Source organism: Canis lupus (genome assembly GCF_048164855.1).
Source record: "Canis lupus baileyi chromosome 5 unlocalized genomic scaffold, mCanLup2.hap1 SUPER_5_unloc_7, whole genome shotgun sequence".
In the NCBI taxonomy this organism is placed as follows: Eukaryota; Metazoa; Chordata; class Mammalia; order Carnivora; family Canidae; genus Canis; species Canis lupus.
The window spans coordinates 156,437-176,607 of record NW_027326414.1 but is presented as its reverse complement, the minus strand read 5'-3'; the positions used below and the strand labels follow the sequence as shown (position 1 = coordinate 176,607).

At 40.7% G+C, this 20,171-nt stretch overlaps 1 protein-coding gene across 15 annotated transcripts in view; it reads right to left on the bottom strand.

The window, feature by feature from the left end:
- Window positions 1–20,171, bottom strand: part of LOC140629452 (outer dynein arm-docking complex subunit 2-like) — a 274,074-nt gene that overhangs the window by 236,066 nt on the left and 17,837 nt on the right. Inside the window, exon 1 of one of the 15 annotated variants that reach the window (XM_072818936.1) lies at window positions 632–696. The exons of the other annotated variants lie outside the window; for them this stretch is intronic. The gene's annotated coding sequence lies outside the window, so the exon portion shown is untranslated. Of the gene's footprint in view, window positions 1–631; window positions 697–20,171 lie in introns of those variants that run through there. 15 annotated transcript variants of the gene reach the window in all.

The window sequence follows — 20,171 nt, the reverse complement described above, 5'->3', positions numbered from 1 at the left end:
CTTGAGCAGAAACAGAGCTAAGGGAAGGTGAGCATCCACGCTGAGATCTAGAAATGTGGCTGGTAACACAGATTGGGAGTCGGCGCATACACGTGCCGTTCTGGGAATGATGAAGCTACAGAAAAATCAGAATTTCAGAACTGGCATGTGCAGGGCCCTGAATCCACGTACACTTAAAGCCTGCGTGAAAACACCGAGCAGACGGCGACAGGCGTTAGTTAGAGCCGGAGCTCAGTCTGTAGGGGTAAGGGGGCAGGGGGCGCCAGCAGGAAGGCGCAGGGAGGAGGACGGTAGGTGGAAGGAGGGCGAGCTGCAGGGGCGGAGGGTAGGAGGACGGGGAGGCGCCGGGAGTCGCCTGAGCCGCGGAGAGGGGCTCGGCTCGGGAGCCGAGGAGCAGGAGGCGCCCGGGCAGGGGGTCTGCGGGGAGGGGAGGGGAGGGAGAGGGCCGGGACAGGGCGGGCCGCGGCCCGAGGAGACGAGGGGAGCGGGCGAGAGAGGCCCCCATTGCTCGAACCCCGCCGCGTTAGGCTGCAAGGACCCCTGCGCGGGGCGGGCGGGAGCGGCGGGGCCCGGCGCGGAGAGGCGGCGGCGAGTCCCCGGCGGCCGCCCTGCGCCCAACGGCCGCACTCACCTGCAGCGCCCCGCTCCGCGTCCGCACTGCGCCCAGCGGCCCGCGCCCCGCGCCGCCAGCCGCGCGCCCGCCAGTTACTAGGGCGCGCGGTAAACACTCAACGCCCCGCCGCGCGGAGGGTCGCCGCCCCGCGGAGGGGAGGCCCGAGCCCGCCCCCGCCCCCCCCCCGCCCCCGCCCCACCCCCCCCGCCCCCGCCCCACCCCCCCCCCCGTCTCTTAAGAATCAATAAACAAAAACTTAAAAAAAAAAATAACACACTAAAAGAGATCATTGTCTTTTCAAATGCCCTAATCTCAAAAGATCAAAAGGCCCAAAGGGAAACAGTTAAAGATGGTTCCATCAAACGAGCAAAATAAAGCACCACAACCAACCCTTAAGAAATGAAGATCTATGAATTACCTGAGAAGTAATTTAAAATAATAATTCTAAAGATGCTCTACTAAAGATGCTAAAAGACAAGACAAAAGATACCTAAATGAAATCAGGGAAATAATGCATGAACAAAATAAGAATATTGACACAAAAACACTTTTTAAAAAAGGTAAATAAACTTTGTAGCTGAAGAATACAATGATTAAACTGAAAAATGCACTAAACAGATTCAACTTCAGATTTCATCAAGCAAAAAAAAAAAAAAAAAAGATTTGATCAAGCAGAAGAATGAATCAGCAAACTAGAAAACATCATGTGAAATTACTGAGTCACAGGAATGGAAAAAAAAAAGGAATGATGGAAAGTAAAGAGAGTCTATGGGCTATACAGGACACTACAAAAAGTCTATCTATGCATTATGGGAGACCCAGGAGAAGTAGGAAAGAGATAGAGAGCCTATTTAAAGAAATAGTGGCTGAAATTTTTCCAAATTTGAGGCAAAAAAATGGATATATAAATTCAAGAAGCTGAATGAACTCCAATTAGGGTAAATGCAAAGAGACCAACACTGAAACACATTATAATGAAACTGAAAAGCTGTGCTCACTTCAGCACCACATATAGTAAACTGAAAAGTTACAGGAAAAAAGCAATCTTGAATGTAGCATGAGAAAATGGACTCCTCATGTAAATGAGAACCTCTGTTGATTCAAAGCCAATGTCTCTGCAGATATTTTGCAGGTCAGAGGGCAGCAGTATGGTATATTCAATATGCTGAAAGAAAAGAACTACCAAGAATACTGTATCTATAAAGTCATCCTTTAAAGATGAAGACAGGGATCCCTGGGTGGCGCAGCGGTTTGGCGCCTGCCTTTGGCCCAGGGCGCGATCCTGGAGACGCGGGATCGAATCCCACATCGGGTTCCCGGTGCATGGAGCCTGCTTCTCCCTCGGCCTATGTCTCTGCCTCTCTCTCTCTCTCTCTCTCTCTCTCTCTGTGACTATCATAAATAAAAAAAAAATTAAAATAAAATTAAAAAAAACAGGCAAAACTATAAAAAAAATAATAATAAAATAAAAAAAATAAAGATGAAGACATTAAGACTTTCCCAGCCAGATAAAAGCTGATGGAGTCAATCACCACTGGACATGCCACACAAAAAATACTAAAGGATTGCCCTTGGAGATGAAACAAAGGACCCTAGACAACACAAAACCATAGAAAATATAAAGCTCTCCAGTAAAGGTAAATACTTAGGCCAAAAACAGAACCCTAACGTTGGTGCATAAATCATTTTTCATTCTTTTATAGGATTTAAAAGGAAAAAGCATTAAAGTATAAATCTATGTTAACAGACACACAATATGAAAAGGCACAATTTGTGACATCACTAACAAAGCAGGGAAGGTGGAGGGACAGAGACATAAAGGAGTAGAGTTTTTGTATGCAACTAAAGCCATCAGGTTAAAATAAACTGAAATCATGAAGATATTTTATGTAATACCCAGAGAAACCACAAAAAAAAAAAAACTGTAGAAAATACACAAAAGGTAATTAAAAGGGCATGTGTCCAAAAAAAACTCACTAAAACACAAAGAAAAGGCAGTAGTAAAAGAAAAGAGGGACAAAAAACTTACAAGACATACAGAAAACAATTAAGAAAATGGGAATAAAATACCATCCTTATCAGTAATTACTTTTTCTTAAAGATTTTATTTATTTATTCAGGAGAGACACAGAGAGGCAGAGACATAGGCAGAGGGAGAAGCAGACTCCTCGCAGGAAGCCTAATGTGGGACTCGATCCCAGAACTCCAGGATCATGCCCTGAGCCAAAGGCAGATGCTCAACCGCTGAGCCACCCAGGCGTCGCTATCAGTAATTACTTTAAATGTAAATGGATTAAACTCTCTAATCAAAAGACAGAGTGGCTGAATGGATTTAAAAAAACAAGTCTCATTCATTTGGGGAATATAAAAAATAGTGAAAGGGAATAAAGGGGAAAGGAGAGAAAATGAGTGGGAAATATCAGTGAGGGTACAGGACATGGGAGACACCTAACTCTGGGAAACGAACAAGGGGTGGTAGAAAGGCAGGTTGGGCGGGAGGGTGGGATTACTGGGTGACAGGCACTAAGGGGGGCACTTGATGGCATGAGCACTGGGTGTTATGCCATATATATATATATATATATATATATATATATAGGCAAATCAAACTCCAATAAAAAAACATACAAAAAAAAAAAAAGACCAACCACATGCTGTCTACTAGATACAAACTTTAGATCTAATGATACACATAAGCTGAAAATGAAAAGATGGAAAAAAGATATCCCATGAAAATGTTAACCAAAAGAGAGCAGGGTGGCCATACTAATAGACAAAAGAGATGAAGTCAAAAACTAACAAAACACAAAATAGGACATTATATAATGATAAAAGGGTCAATTCACCAAGAAGCTTTGACAATTATAAATATGTAAACACCTGACATCAGAACTCCTAAATTTTTGAAGCAAACACTGGCATCAACACAGTAAGAGAAGACTTCAATGTCATTCATTCAAAAGAAAGAACCACCAAACAAAAATCAATGAGATAACAGAGGACTTGAACAATACTGTAGACTAAATGCACCAAACAATCATACATGGAGGACTCTATGCAACAACAAGAAAATGCACATTTTTCTCAAGCACACACAGAACATTTTCCAGGACAGACCACATGTTAGACCACAAAACAAGTCTTAACAAATTTAAGAAGTCTGAACTCACACCAAGTATCTTTTCTGACCTCAATGGAATGAAACCAGAAATGAAAAACAGAAGGAAAAATAAAAATCCACAAATATGTGGAAATTAAGCAACACAGATTTAAACAACCAGTGAGCCAAAGAATAAATCACAAGGGAAATTAGAAAATATCTTCAGGCAAATAAAAATGAAAACACAATGTATCAAATCTTATATAACGAAAGCAGTGCTAAGAGTGAGGTTTATAGCTATAAACACTTACATTTAAAAAAAAGAGAGAGAGAGAGAAATCTAAAATCAGTAACCCAACTTTATAACTCAAGGAACTACAAAAAGAACAATGTTAGCAAAGAAAGGAAATTATTAGAGCAAAGATATAACAGAAAAAATTAATGAAACAAAAGTTGTTTTCAAAAGATCAACAAAATTAATAAACCCTTAGCTAGGCTAAGAATAAAAGATGACTCAAATAACTAAAATCAGAAATGAAAAGGAGACATAACAACTGATGTCACAGAAATTAAAAGGACCATAATAGACTCTTAACAACCATACACCAATAAGTTTGATAACGTAGAATGGATAAATCCCTAGAAATAAACAACCTACAAAGTCAATGGCTTAAATTTAAAATCTGAACAGACCAATATCCAATAAGGATATGAAACAGTAATCAAAAACCTCCAGCATATTAAAGCCCAGGGCCACATGACTTCATGAGAGCATTCTACTAACCATGTAGAGAATTAACACCAAAACTCATCAAATTCTTCCCCAAATTTGAAGAGCAAGGAATACTTCCAAGCTCATTCTGAGGCCAACATTCCTCTGATAGCAAAGCAAAACAAGATACTACAAGAAAACTATAGACCAATATGCCTGAAGAACAGTAATTTTAAAATCCTTTTAAAATACTAGCAAACTGAGTTGAATGGCACATTTAAAGGATTACACACCATTACCAAGTTGAATTTATCCTACGGATGTAAGGATGGTTCATCATACAAAATGTGATATATCATGTTATCTGAATGAAGAACAAAACCACATGATCATCTCAATCCATTTGACTAATTAAATACCTTTCACAATTAAAGCAATAAACTAGCAATAGAAGGAAACTATCTCAATATATAAAGGCCATATATAAAAAGTTCACAGCTAACATCATACTCCATGCTCAAAGACTGAAAGCTTTTCCTCGAAGATGAACAAAGTATTGATGTTCACCCTCACTACCGCTATTCAAGAGAGCACTAGAAGTAAAAATTTCTTTGCAATTTGGCAAGAAATAAATTAGGAAAGAAGAAGTTATCTCTGCTCACAGGTGACACTACATGATCTTATATGCACAAAGCCCAAAAGATTACACATACACACACACCCAAATTATTAGACTACTAAACAAATTCAGCAAACTTGCAGGATACAAAATCACCACAAAATAAAATAACTGAGTTTTCAAACACAAACCACAAACAAAAGGACAATAAGAAAACAATCGCATTGACAAAAGTGTCAAAAAGAATAAGAGACTTAAGAATAAACTCAACTAACAAAGTAAAAGACCCATAGAGTGAAAAACTGCAAAACACTGCTGAAAAAAATTAAAGATGCAAATAAAATTGTTAAAATGTCCATTGCACCCAAAGCAATCAACAGATTCATTATAACTCTTATCAAAAATCCTATTTTTGGCAGAAACAGAAAAACTGCCCTAAAATGGGATCTCAAGAAACTCTGAAAACCCAAAACAATATTGAAAAAGAAGAAAAAAGTTTGAGACTTCACAGTTCCTGATATCAAATCATATTATGAAGCTTCAGTAATCAAAACACAGATAGACTGGCATAAAGACAGACATACAGACCAACGAAACAGAATAGAGAACCCAGGAAAAATACTCTCTGGCATATAATCTCAAAAACACTCTCAGGGGGATCCCTGGGTGGCGCAGTGGTTTGGTGCCTGCCTTTGGCCCAGGGTGCGATCCTGGAGACCCGGGATCGAATCCCATGTCGGGCTCCCGGTGCATGGAGCCTGCTTCTCCCTCTGCCTGTGTCTCTGCTTCTCTCTCTCTCTCTCTCTCTCTGTGTGTGACTATCATAAAAAAATAAAAATAAAAATAAAAAAACACTCTCAGGATGAATGATCTTCAACCAAGGTGCCAGAACTACTCAATAGGGAAAGGACAATCACTTCAACAAGTGGTGTTGGCAAAACTGAATATTCACATGCAAAAGAGTTATGTTGGATCCTTACCATATACTGTATACAAAAATTAACATGAAATAAGACCTGTAAAACTCTTAACAAGAAAACAGGTTTCCCTGCTCACATGTAAGCTTCAAGACATTGAATTTGGGAATGATTTCTTGGATATGAAACCAAAAGCAGAGGCAACAAATAAAAATAAATAGGACTACATAAAATCTTTGAAAACTTCTGGGAAACAAAGTAAGCAATCAACAGAGTGAAAAGATAACCTACAGAATGGAAGAAAATATTTGCATATCATATATCTGATAAGGGGTTAATATCCAGAATATGTAAAGAGCTCCTACAACTCAACAAAAATACATGAGCAAAGAACTTGAACAGACATTTCTCCAATGAGCACATGAAAAGACGTTCAATATCATTAATCATTAAAGAAAGTACAAATAAAATTACAAAGAGGTATCACCTTATAGCCACTATCTAAAAACAAAACAAAACACAAAAAATAACAACTGCTGGCAATAATGTAAAGAAACTGGAACTTTGTGCCCTGTTGGTGAGAATCTACAGTGGTCCAGCCACTATGGAAAACAGTATGAGGGGGGAGGAGCAAGATGGCGGAAGAGTAGGGTCTCCAAATCACCTGTCTCCACCAAACTACCTAGAAAACCTTCAAATTATCCTGAAAATCTATGAATTCGGCCTGAGATTTAAAGAGAGACCAGCTGGAATGCTACAGTGAGAAGAGTTCGCGCTTCTATCAAGGTAGGAAGACGGGGAAAAAGAAATAAAGAAACAAAGGCCTCCAAGGGGGAGGGGCCCAAGAGGAGCCAGGCTGAGGCCGGGGCGAGTGTCCCCAGGACAGGAGAGCCCCGTCCCGGAGGAGCAGGAGCTGCACCGACCTTCCCGGGCGGAAAGGGGCTCGCAGGGAGGTGGAGCAGGACCTAGGAGGGCGGGGATGCCCTCGGGCTCCCGGGGACACTAACAGGCACCTGCGCCCCGGGAGAGTGCGCCGAGCTCCCTAAGGGCTGCAGCGCGCACGGCGGGACCCGGCGGGTCCCGGAGCAGCTCGGAGGGGCTCTGGCGGCGGCTCCGCGGAGGGGGCTGCGCGGCCCCGGGAGCAGCTCGGAGGGGCTCGGGCAGAGGAAGAGGCTCCGTGCAGAGGGGGCTGCGCGGTTCCAGGAGCAGCTCGGAGGGGCTTGGGCAGCAGCTCCGCGGAGGGGGCTGCGCGGCCCGGGAGCTCGAATCCAACAGCGCAGGCTCCGGAGCACAGGGCGCCGGGACACAGCCCAGGATCCGGCCTCCCCCGGGACAGGCAGAGGCCGGGAGGGCCCAGGACAGCAATGAGGCTCCTGCCCCAGCTGAGCACATCAGCGGCCCCGCCCCGGAGCCTCCAGGCCCTGCAGACGGAGAGCTCCGGAGTTCCTGCGGGGGCTGAATCCAGGTTTCCAGAGCTGCCCCGCCACTGGGGCTGTTCCTCCTGCGGCCTCACGGGGTAAACAACCCCCACTGAGCCCTGCACCGGGCAGGGGCACAGCAGCTCCCCCAACTGCTAACACCTGAAAATCAGCACAACAGGCCCCTCCCCCAGAACACCAGCTAGACGGACAACTTCCAGGAGAAGCCAAGGGACTTAAAGAACACAGAATCAGAAGATACTCCCCGGTGGTTCTTTTTTTGTTTTTGTTTTTGTTTTTGTTTTGTTTTGCTTTTTGATTTGTTTCCTTCCCCCACCCCCTTTTTTTCTCCTTTCTTTTTCTTTCTCTTCTTTTTTTTTTTTCGTTTTTTTTTCTTTTTCTTCCCTTTTTTTTTCTCTTTCTCTTTTCTTTCCTTCTTTCTCTCCTCTCTTTTTCTCTTTTTCCCAATACAACTTGCTTTTGGCCACTCTGCACTGAGCAAAATGACTAGAAGGAAAACCTCACCTCAAAAGAAAGAATCAGAAACAGTCCTCTCTCCCACAGAGTTACAAAATCTGGATTACAATTCAATGTCAGAAAGCCAATTCAGAAGCACTATTATACAGCTACTGGTGGCTCTAGAAAAAAGTATAAAGGACTCAAGAGACTTCATGACTGCAGAATTTAGAGCTAATCAGGCAGAAATTAAAAATCAATTGAATGAGATGCAATCCAAACTAGAAGTCCTAACGACGAGGGTTAACGAGGTGGAAGAACGAGTGAGTGACATAGAAGACAAGTTGATAGCAAAGAGGGAAACTGAGGAAAAAAGAGACAAACAATTAAAAGACCATGAAGATAGATTAAGGGAAATAAACGACAGCCTGAGGAAGAAAAACCTACGTTTAATTGGGGTTCCCGAGGGCGCCGAAAGGGACAGAGGGCCAGAATATGTATTTGAACAAATTCTAGCTGAAAACTTTCCTAATCTGGGAAGGGAAACAGGCATTCAGATCCAGGAAATAGAGAGATCCCCCCCTAAAATCAATAAAAACCGTTCAACACCTCGACATTTTATTGTGAAGCTTGCAAATTCCAAAGATAAAGAGAAGATCCTTAAAGCAGCAAGAGACAAGAAATCCCTGACTTTTATGGGGAGGAGTATTAGGGTAACAGCAGACCTCTCCACAGAGACCTGGCAGGCCAGAAAGGGCTGGCAGGATATATTCAGGGTCCTAAATGAGAAGAACATGCAACCAAGAATACTTTATCCGGCAAGGCTCTCATTCAAAATGGAAGGAGAGATAAAGAGCTTCCAAGACAGGCAGCAACTAAAAGAATATGTGACCTCCAAACCAGCTCTGCAAGAAATTTTAAGGGGGACTCTTAAAATTCCCCTTTAAGAAGAAGTTCAGTGGAACAGTCCACAAAAACAAAGACTGAATAGATATCATGATGACACTAAACTCATATCTCTCAATAGTAACTCTGAATGTGAACGGGCTTAATGACCCCATCAAAAGGCGCAGGGTTTCAGACTGGATAAAAAAGCAGGACCCATCTATTTGCTGTCTACAAGAGACTCATTTTAGACAGAAGGACACCTACAGCCTGAAAATAAAAGGTTGGAGAACCATTTACCATTCGAATGGTCCTCAAAAGAAAGCAGGGGTAGCCATCCTTATATCAGATAAACTAAAATTTACCCCAAAGACTGTAGTGAGAGATGAAGAGGGACACTATATCATACTTAAAGGATCTATCCAACAAGAGGACTTAACAATCCTCAATATATATGCTCCGAATGTGGGAGCTGCCAAATATATAAATCAATTATTAACCAAAGTGAAGAAATACTTAGATAATAATACACTTATACTTGGTGACTTCAATCTAGCTCTTTCTATACTCGATAGGTCTTCTAAGCACAACATCTCCAAAGAAACGAGAGCTTTAAATGATACATTGGACCAGATGGATTTCACAGATATCTACAGAACTTTACATCCAAACTCAACTGAATACACATTCTTCTCAAGCGCACATGGAACTTTCTCCAGAATAGACCACATATTGGGTCACAAATCGGGTCTGAACCGATACCAAAAGATTGGGATTGTCCCCTGCATATTCTCGGACCATAATGCCATGAAATTAGAACTAAATCACAACAAGAAGTTTGGAAGGACCTCAAACACGTGGAGGTTAAGGACCATCCTGCTAAAAGATAAAAGGGTCAACCAGGAAATTAAGGAAGAATTAAAAAGATTCATGGAAACTAATGAGAATGAAGATACAACCGTTCAAATTCTTTGGGATGCAGCAAAAGCAGTCCTAAGGGGGAAATACATCGCAATACAAGCATCCATTCAAAAACTGGAAAGAACTCAAATACAAAAGCTAACCTTACACGTAAAGGAGCTAGAGAAAAAACAGCAAATAGATCCTACACCCAAGAGAAGAAGGGAGCTAATAAAGATTCGAGCAGAACTCAACGAAATCGAGACCAGAAGAACTGTGGAACAGATCAACAGAACCAGGAGTTGGTTCTTTGAAAGAATTAATAAGATAGATAAACCATTAGCCAGCCTTATAAAAAAGAAGAGAGAGAAGACTCAAATTAATAAAATCATGAATGAGAAAGGAGAGATCACTACCAACACCAAGGAAATACAAACGATTTTAAAAACATATTATGAACAGCTATACGCCAATAAATTAGGCAATCTAGAAGAAATGGACGCATTCCTGGAAAGCCACAAACTACCAAAACTGGAACAGGAAGAAATAGAAAACCTGAACAGGCCAATAACCAGGGAGGAAATTGAAGCAGTCATCAAAAACCTCCCAAGACACAAGAGTCCAGGGCCAGATGACTTCCCAGGAGAATTTTATCAAACGTTTAAAGAAGAAATCATACCTATTCTCCTAAAGCTGTTTGGAAAGATAGAAAGAGATGGAGTACTTCCAAATTCGTTCTATGAAGCCAGCATCACCTTAATTCCAAAGCCAGACAAAGACCCCGCCAAAAAGGAGAATTACAGACCAATATCCCTGATGAACATGGATGCAAAAATTCTCAACAAGATACTGGCCAATAGGATCCAAGAGTACATTAAGAAAATGATTCACCATGACCAAGTAGGATTTATCCCTGGGACACAAGGCTGGTTCAACACCCGTAAAACAATCAATGTGATTCATCATATCAGCAAGAGAAAAACCAAGAACCATATGATCCTCTCATTGGATGCAGAGAAAGCATTTGACAAAATACAGCATCCATTCCTGATCAAAACTCTTCAGAGTGTAGGGATAGAGGGAACATTCCTCGACATCTTAAAAGCCATCTATGAAAAGCCCACAGCAAATATCATTCTCAATGGGGAAGCACTGGGAGCCTTTCCCCTAAGATCAGGAACAAGACAGGGATGTCCACTCTCACCACTGCTGTTCAACATAGTACTGGAAGTCCTAGCCTCAGCAATCAGACAACAAAAAGACATTAAAGGCATTCAAATTGGCAAAGAAGAAGTCAAACTCTCCCTCTTCGCCGATGACATGATACTCTACATAGAAAACCCAAAAGTCTCCACCCCAAGATTGCTAGAACTCATACAGCAATTCGGTAGCATGACAGGATACAAAATCAATGCCCAGAAGTCAGTGGCATTTCTATACACTAACAATGAGACTGAAGAAAGAGAAATGAAGGAGTCAATCCCATTTACAATTGCACCCAAAAGCATAAGATACCTAGGAATGAACCTAACCAAAGATGTAAAGGATCTATACCCTCAAAACTATAGAACACTTCTGAAAGAAATTGAGGAAGACACAAAGAGATGGAAAAATATTCCATGCTCATGGATTGGCAGAATTAATATTGTGAAAATGTCAATGTTACCCAGGGCAATATACACGTTTAATGCAATCCCTATCAAAATACCATGGACTTTCTTCAGAGAGTTAGAACAAATTATTTTAAGATTTGTGTGGAATCAGAAAAGACCCCGAATAGCCAGGGGAATTTTAAAAAAGAAAACCATATCTGGGGGCATCACAATGCCAGATTTCAGGTTGTACTACAAAGCCGTGGTCATCAAGACAGTGTGGTACTGGCACAAAAACAGACACATAGATCAGTGGAACAGAATAGAGAATCCAGAAGTGGACCCTGAACTTTATGGGCAACTAATATTCGATAAAGGAGGAAAGACTATCCATTGGAAGAAAGACAGTCTCTTCAATAAATGGTGCTGGGAAAATTGGACATCCACATGCAGAAGAATGAAACTAGACCACTCTCTTTCACCATACACAAAGATAAACTCAAAATGGATGAAAGATCTAAATGTGAGACAAGATTCCATCAAAATCCTAGAGGAGAACACAGGCAACACCCTTTTTGAACTCGGCCACAGTAACTTCTTGCAAGATACATCCACGAAGGCAAAAGAAACAAAAGCAAAAATGAACTATTGGGACTTCATCAAGATAAGAAGCTTTTGCACAGCAAAGGATACAGTCAACAAAACTCAAAGACAACCTACAGAATGGGAGAAGATATTTGCAAATGACATATCAGATAAAGGGCTAGTTTCCAAGATCTATAAAGAACTTCTCAAACTCAACACCAAAGAAACAAACAATCCAATCATGAAATGGGCAAAAGACATGAACAGAAATCTCACAGAGGAAGACATAGACATGGCCAACATGCACATGAGAAAATGCTCTGCATCACTTGCCATCAGGGAAATACAAATCAAAACTACAATGAGATACCGCCTCACACCAGTGAGGATGGGGAAAATTAACAAGGCAGGAAACAACAAATGTTGGAGAGGATGCGGAGAAAAGGGAACCCTCTTACACTGTTGGTGGGAATGTGAACTGGTGCAGCCACTCTGGAAACCTGTGTGGAGGTTCCTCAAACAGTTAAAAATAGACCTGCCCTACGACCCAGCAATTGCACTGTTGGGGATTTACCCCAAAGATACAAATGCAATGAAACGCCGGGACACCTGCACCCCGATGTTTCTAGCAGCAATGGCCACGATAGCCAAACTGTGGAAGGAGCCTCGGTGTCCAACGAAAGATGAATGGATAAAGAAGATGTGGTTTATGTATACAATGGAATATTACTCAGCTATTAGAAATGACAAATACCCACCATTTGCTTCAACGTGGATGGAACTGGAGGGTATTATGCTGAGTGAAGTAAGTCAGTCGGAGAAGGACAAACATTATATGTTCTCATTCATTTGGGGAATATAAATAATAGTGAAAGGGAAAATAAGGGAAGGGAGAAGAAATGTGTGGGAAATATCAGAAAGGGAGACAGAACGTTAAGACTGCTAACTCTGGGAAACGAACTAGGGGTGGTAGAAGGGGAGGAGGGCGGGGGGTGGGAGTGAATGGGTGACGGGCACTGGGTGTTATTCTGTATGTTAGTAAATTGAACACCAATAAAAAATAAATAAATAAATAAAAAAGAAAAAAAAAAAAAAAAGAAAACAGTATGAAAGTTCCTCGAAAATTAAAAATGAAATTGCCATGTGACCCTGAACAATTCCACTTTGGCTTATATACCCAAAAGAATTGAAAGTAGGAGCTCAAAGAGATATTTGCAAATTCACATTCATTGCAGCATTATTCACAATAGCCAAGAGGTTAAAGCAAATCAAATGTCCATCAATAGATGAATAAACAAAATGTGGTTTATACACACACACAGACACACACAAACAATGGAATATCATTCACCTTTAAAAAAAGGAGGAGATCCTGTCACATGCTATAACATGAGTGAAACTTGAGAATATTACACTAAGTGAAATAAGCCAGTCAGAAAAAGAAAACTGTGTAGCTGTATTTTTATAAGGTATCAAAAGTAGCCAAACTCACAGAAACAGAAAATAGAATGGTGGTTGCCAAGGGTGAGGAGGGCAGGAGAAACGGGGAGTTGTTTGATGTGTACAGAGTTTCAGTTTTGCCATATTAAAAAAAAGTTCTGGAGATCTGTTACACAACAATATGAATATACTTAATACTACTGAACTGAATGCTTAACAGTGGCCACTATGGTAAATTCTATGTTACACACTTTACAATTAAAAACATGAGTGTGACACTCAAAGACAGACTAAGGAAGAAATGAAATTACTACAAATTAAACAGTAGCCAGGGGCAGCCCGGGTGGCTCAGCAGTTTAGCGCCGTCTTCAGCCCAGGTTGTGATCCTGGGGACAAGGGATCGAGTCCCATATTGGGCTCCCTGCATGGAGCCTGCTTCTCCCTCTGCCTGTGTCTCTGTCTCTCTGTGTCTCTCTCATGAATGAATAAATAAAATATTTTTAAAAAATTAACAGTAGCCAGGATAGTGGCCCAATAATCCCAAGATTATTATAAGAGATAGGAAAGCTTATTTCTATCAACAAGCAAACTGATTTAAGCAACATTTGCAAATACAAGCCAGCCTGCATTGTAGAGCACGCGTGGCAGTCTTGGAACTCAAGACTGAAACATAAATCACCGTTGTAATTAGGGGCGCCTGGGTGGCTCAGCTGGTGCAGTGTCTGCCTTCTGCTCAGGTCACGATTTCAGGGTCCAGAGATGGAGCCCCAGTGCGGGCTCCCTGCTCAGCGAGGACCCTGCTTCTCCCTCTGCCCCTTACTCAGCTCATGCTCATGTGCACACGTTTGCTCCCTTCTCTCTCTCTCCCTCTCTCTCTCCCTCTCTCTCCCTCTCTCTCTCTCTCTCAAATAAATAAAATCTGTAAGAAAAAATTATTGGTGTAGTTAAATGCACACTTTTCTGGGAAGAGGTACTAACACCAGGGGATTAGACTATAAATTAGGGGTACAGTAAATGGTTTTAACCATCACTATCAATTATAACTGACAACCCAACTGCTACACCAAAGTAGATAATGTAGTAAATTTCATGACACTCATTTACTTTGGAAAATTTTCGAACTGTGGTTAAACAGTGGTGCAACCCCACAATATTTCTGTGCCTTCTCCTCTTCCAGGCACCTGGGAAGAGAACGGCACTTCCCCACCTCCTTGAAGTAAGTTTGGGTCTTATGACTTGCCCTGACCCATAAAAAGAAAGCATCAGGTTTGTCCCTCCCGGGAAGACGCGTTTAAGAGAATCTTACATCTCTTTCCCAAGCTGTCCAATGTTCAAGGGAATGGCACCTCCACCAGCACAATCCTGACAGAGAGGACATGGAGCTGAGCACCCCACCAGTGTGCAATGGACAGAGAGCATGAGCCAGAAATGAACATTTATTCTTGGAATTGTTTGCTGCCAAAGCACAACCTAACCCATCCTGACATACCAGCCATTTGCAAAAATCAATGGTATACTTTGTAAATAATAGGAATCATTTAGTCTAAGTATTTATATTACTATTTACTAGGTACTAATTAATATTGTGTGGTTCAACCCAGTAGTGCCTAAAAATAGAGTCCACTAAAAACATCTGCAATGAATCTGGGTATTTATAAACATGATTTCATGTGTTTATTCACTTGACAACACAGAAATCTGCAAATCGTCTAGTTTTGTCAGTTTCTCAGGTCCTAATACATGGCTATAAAAAATACAAGCTTTCTAAAATTCAGTTCTTGTTTGTTAAATATTATTTATAATATCAAAGTTAATTGTTATTTTCTAACTAGAGACAGCACTAAAGAGGTAAACTAAATGTCACACACAGTGATTGTTAATGCATATTTATATACATGTTTTTTTAAAGCTATCACACATAGTGATGAAAGAAAACATGCAATTCAAAAGCACTGGCCATGGATAATATAAACAACTTTCTACTAAGTTAGGTTTTCATCCATGGTGGTCTATCTTTACACGCTTAAAGGAAATTCTCACTTTCTGGCATATGAGGGGATGTTCATAACATACTCATCAACGACAATGGTTTCCAAAGGTGAAAATAAAAGGGAGTAAGTCCCTTAAAGAACCTATTCTTATACAGAAAATAGTGAATACTGTATTAACTAAAAGGGAATCTGTTCTCAGACTTGGAGTCTATTATAACCCAAGGGTACCTTTAACAGTATTTCATTGCCATATATCTTTTAAAGCTAGCTTCTCCAACTATGTCAATACTTCAACGTCATTAATATTAGTTCCTGGAATCTACTGACCACACTTTGTCAATCTGTAATTTGCATATCACCACTCTGAAATGGATTATTTTCATTTCCAGAGTGAAACAAATGAATGGAAAGGGGAAAAAGTTACCATTTCCAAAGTTTCCTGTGAAGATGGAACAAAAATTAAGTTGCCAAGACAAGTACCATGCCAGTCATTGTTCAAAACCATGGGAAACGTTTACATAAGAGTGTTTCGCAGAATTCTGCAAAGGCTCTGAGTGGATTCACAGACACGCTGTCTTATACTCACACACTCTGGAAAGATACAACGTGATAGAGAGAAAACTTACTTTATGGTTAATTTAGGTGAAGAAATTTTAGGATTAGAAGAATGTGACTGAGAATGAAACTAGACCACTCTCTTGCACCATACACAAAGATAAACTCAAAATGGATGAAAGATCTAAATGTGAGACAAGATTCCATCAAAATCCTAGAGAAGAACACAGGCAACACTCTTTTTGAACTTGGCCACGTAACTTCTTGCAAGATACATCCACGAAGGCAAGAGAAACAAAAGCAAAAATGAACTATTGGGACTTCATCAAGATAAGAAGCTTTTGCACAGCAAAGGATACAGTCGACAAAACTAAAAGACAACCTACAGAATGGGAGAAGATATTTGCAAATGACGTATCAGATAAAGGGCTAGTTTCCAAGATCTATAAAGAACTTATTAAACTCAACATCAAAGAAACAAACAATCCAATCATGAAATGGGCAAAAGACATGAACAGAAATTTTACAGAGGAAGACCTAGACATGGCCAACATGCACATGAGAAAATGCTCTGCATCACTTGCCATCAGGGAAATACGAATCAAAACCACAATGAGATACCACCTGACACCAGTGAGAATGGGGAACATTAACAAGATAGGAAACAACAAATGTTGGAGAGGATGTGGAGAAAGGGGAACCCTCTTACACTGTTGGTGGGAATGTGAACTGGTGCAGCCACTCTGGAAAACAGTGTGGAGGTTCCTCAAAGAGTTAAAAATAGACCTGCCCTACGACCCAGCAATTGCACTGCTGGGGATTTACCCCAAAGATACAGATGCAATGAAACGCCGGGACACCTGCACCCCGATGTTTCTAGCAGCAATGTCCACAATAGCCAAACTGTGGAAGGAGCCTCGGTGTCCATTGACAGATGAATGGATAAAGAAGATGTGGTTTATGTATACAATGGAATATTACTCAGCCATTAGAAATGACCAATACCCACCATTTGCTTCGATGTGGATGGAACTGGAGGGTATTATGCTGAGTGAAATAAGTCAATTGGAGAAGGACAAACATTATATGGTCTCATTCATTTGGGGAATATAAAAAATAGTGAAAGGGAATAAAGGGGAAAGGAGAAAAAAATAAGTGGGAAATATCAGAAAGGGAGACAGACCATGAGAGACTCCTAACTCTGGGAAACGAACTAGGGGTGGTGGAAGGGGAGGTGGGGGGTGGTGGGGGTGACTGGGTGACGGGCACTGAGGGGGGCACTTGATGGGATGAGCACTGGGTGTTATTCTATATGTTGGCAAATTGAACACCAATAAAAAATAAATTTATTAAAAAAAAAGAATGTGACTGAAAAGTCTGAAACACAAAAACAAACAAAAAACCGCCAAGGTGTGCAGGGACAGAAAAGAGGAGATACCATATGGAAGCCAGGAAAAAAAAAAAAAAGGAAGCCAAGAGTCAGTCACTCCCTATTCACACATTCTTGGGAGAAGACAGGCCCACACACAAGAAAGGACAAAGACACACTCTGTGCACATGGATGCCACTCAAAATTAGAGAAAATTAGAAAAATTAGAGGCCTGCTCACACAGGCCTTTCCCCAAATGGCATCTTAGTGGGGTCCCCTGGTCTCCCTTCCTAAAATCTCCACACAGCCCCTCAGCCACTTGAGGTTTCTTGGTGCTTATCACAACCTGTGATGGATACATCATTTGTCTTGTCTATGGTTCAGTCTTTCCTAGTCAAATACCAGCCACAAGGGGGCAAAGACATTTATCTATGTCACTCACTGCTGAATTCCAACTGTCTTAGCACAGGGCTTGCCACAGTAGGTGGCTCCGTAAATATTCGCTGAATGAAGAATGAATGTGTGAACACTGGAATCTCTACCAATTTTAGCTATAATAATATCGCAGCATTGCTTATCACCATTGTGTTTGGAAAATTTCTACTATACAACTATAATTATCTCAAGTCATATATTCAATTAACTAAGATAGGTAAAAGACTTCAAATTAGTTCATAAAAGCCTAGTCATTGAATATAGCAATACAGAGGTGTCTGGGTGGCTGACTTGATTAAGCATCCAACTCTTGATCTTGGCTCAGGTCATGGTCTTTGGGTCATGAGATTGAGCCCCATGTTGGGCTCTGGACTCAGTGTGGAATCTGCTTGAGATTCTCTCTCCTCCTTCTACCCCTCTCCTCTCTCTCTCTCTCTCTCTAACAAATGTTGGGAAAATAAAGAAAATACTAATATAAACATAGAGGTTCCTATCTTCTGAATATTTAGGATCTAATTCCCAAACAATCCAAGGTTACAGGAATATAGACATTATGATATTCACCAATAAACTGACAATGTTCATACCAGCCCTCATTTAAACATTTCTTCCCACCTAATACATGCCCTCTATGCTGTCATTGGTTTTTACCTTGGATGCCATTAACATGACTGCAAAAATACAGGACTTCACAGGGCTGATGAAAATGATGACGAAGTGATGCTGGTGGTAAACAAGCCTCTGAAAGAGGTCTGCTAGTCAGCAACTGAGAAAAACGTAACATATCTGACAAAACTCCCCACTTTGAAAGGGAACAATCTGAATACCGAACTTTAAAAATGAACAAAAACCAAATACTACTGGAGAAACTAAAGTCTTCAAATATTTTTGTTAAACTGCCCTTTTAACTGGAAAAGTCAAAGTGCTATTATAAAATGTTGGCAGCAATATTATGCCAACAAAGGAAAATTCAGCAGGATACAATGCATCCATGCTAAGAATTAGCAGTTACAACTGTAACCTACAATATTCTTAATTACATTTCAAATGTGGTCACATTTTATATTTCCTGTTCCTACATAAAGTTCTGTTCACTTCCCCCACCATTTTCTTGCTCTTTTCGTACCTGTTTAATGCAGATTAATTGTAACTGGCCTTTTCCTACTATGTATTATTACTAGATAAATGGACCACAGAATAACAACATCAACAGAGAAAGCTAACAGGGTTCTGACCTTCACTGAGAGTGAATCTAGCTATGCCAGAAGTGGAACTGAAAATGCATTTATTTCACAAAAACAACCAAAAAAAAAATAATAAGCCACCCAAACAGTGTCAGAATACAAAGTACAATAATAAGAATTAGGTTTTCTTTATCCTGAGAGCTAATTTCCCCCACCTCCAGGGCTTTGTCATTTAAGAAATTCTGTTATACAGTGTCATGAAGCCACCAAATTTCTCCAATAATTTTTAAATTAAGGACATCGACCTTTTGCCAATAAACTGTTTCCAGAGAAAGCACAAACTAACGCTTTCTAGGATAAAAACTGATAGCCACTAAAAATAGAGATGAAAACAAAATAGACTATACAGGACAACTGGATTCCTACATGCACAAGAATGTAGATTCTTAGATCCCTATCTCACACCATACACAAAAAAATAGCTCAAATTTTAAATCAAGGGGTAAATCCTCATAACCTTGGGTTTGCAAAGAGATTCTTAGATATGCTACCAAGAGCATAAGCAGCACAAGATAAAATGGACACTGATCTTTATAGAAATTAGAACTTTTGTACAAAGGATACTATCAGACAAGTGAAATGATAGCCTACACAAGGGGAAAAAATATTTACAAGGCGAAAATATGATAAGGGTTTAATATCTAAAATATATAAAAAATGCCAAACTCAACAACAAAAAGGCAATCAGATCGCCAAAGACTACCTGAAAACATGCTCAACATCATTAGTCATTAGGGAAATGCAAATCAAAACCACAATGAACTACCACTTCATGCCCACGAGAATGGCTATAATCAAAAATTACTCAGTGTAACAGGTAGTGATGAGGATATGGAGAAATTGGAACCCTCATATAATGCTGGTAGGAATGTAAAATGGTGCAGACTCCACGGAAAACACTTTGATGGTTCCTTCTCACAAGCCTAAACAGAACTACTATATAAGCAGGCATTTCAGCTGCTAAGTGTCTACCCAAAAGAACCGCAATCGGGACTCAAAACAGATAGTTGTACAGCAATGTCCATTGCAGCACCATTCACAATAGCCAAAAGGTGGACACATGCAAGTGTCCATCAACAGACAAATGGACAAACAACATGCAGTGTATACACATAGTGCAATGTTATTCAACCGAGAAAGAGAAGGAGATTCTGATACATGCTACAACATGGACAAACCTTGAAAGCATTGCATGGAGTGGTATAGTTACAAAAGGGCAAGTACTGTATAGTTCCACTTATGTGAACTATGTAAAACAGTTAAAATATAGAGACAAAGCGTAGAATGGTGGTTGCCGGGAGCTGGGGGTGGGCAACAAGGGAAGGTAGCGCTTAACAGCC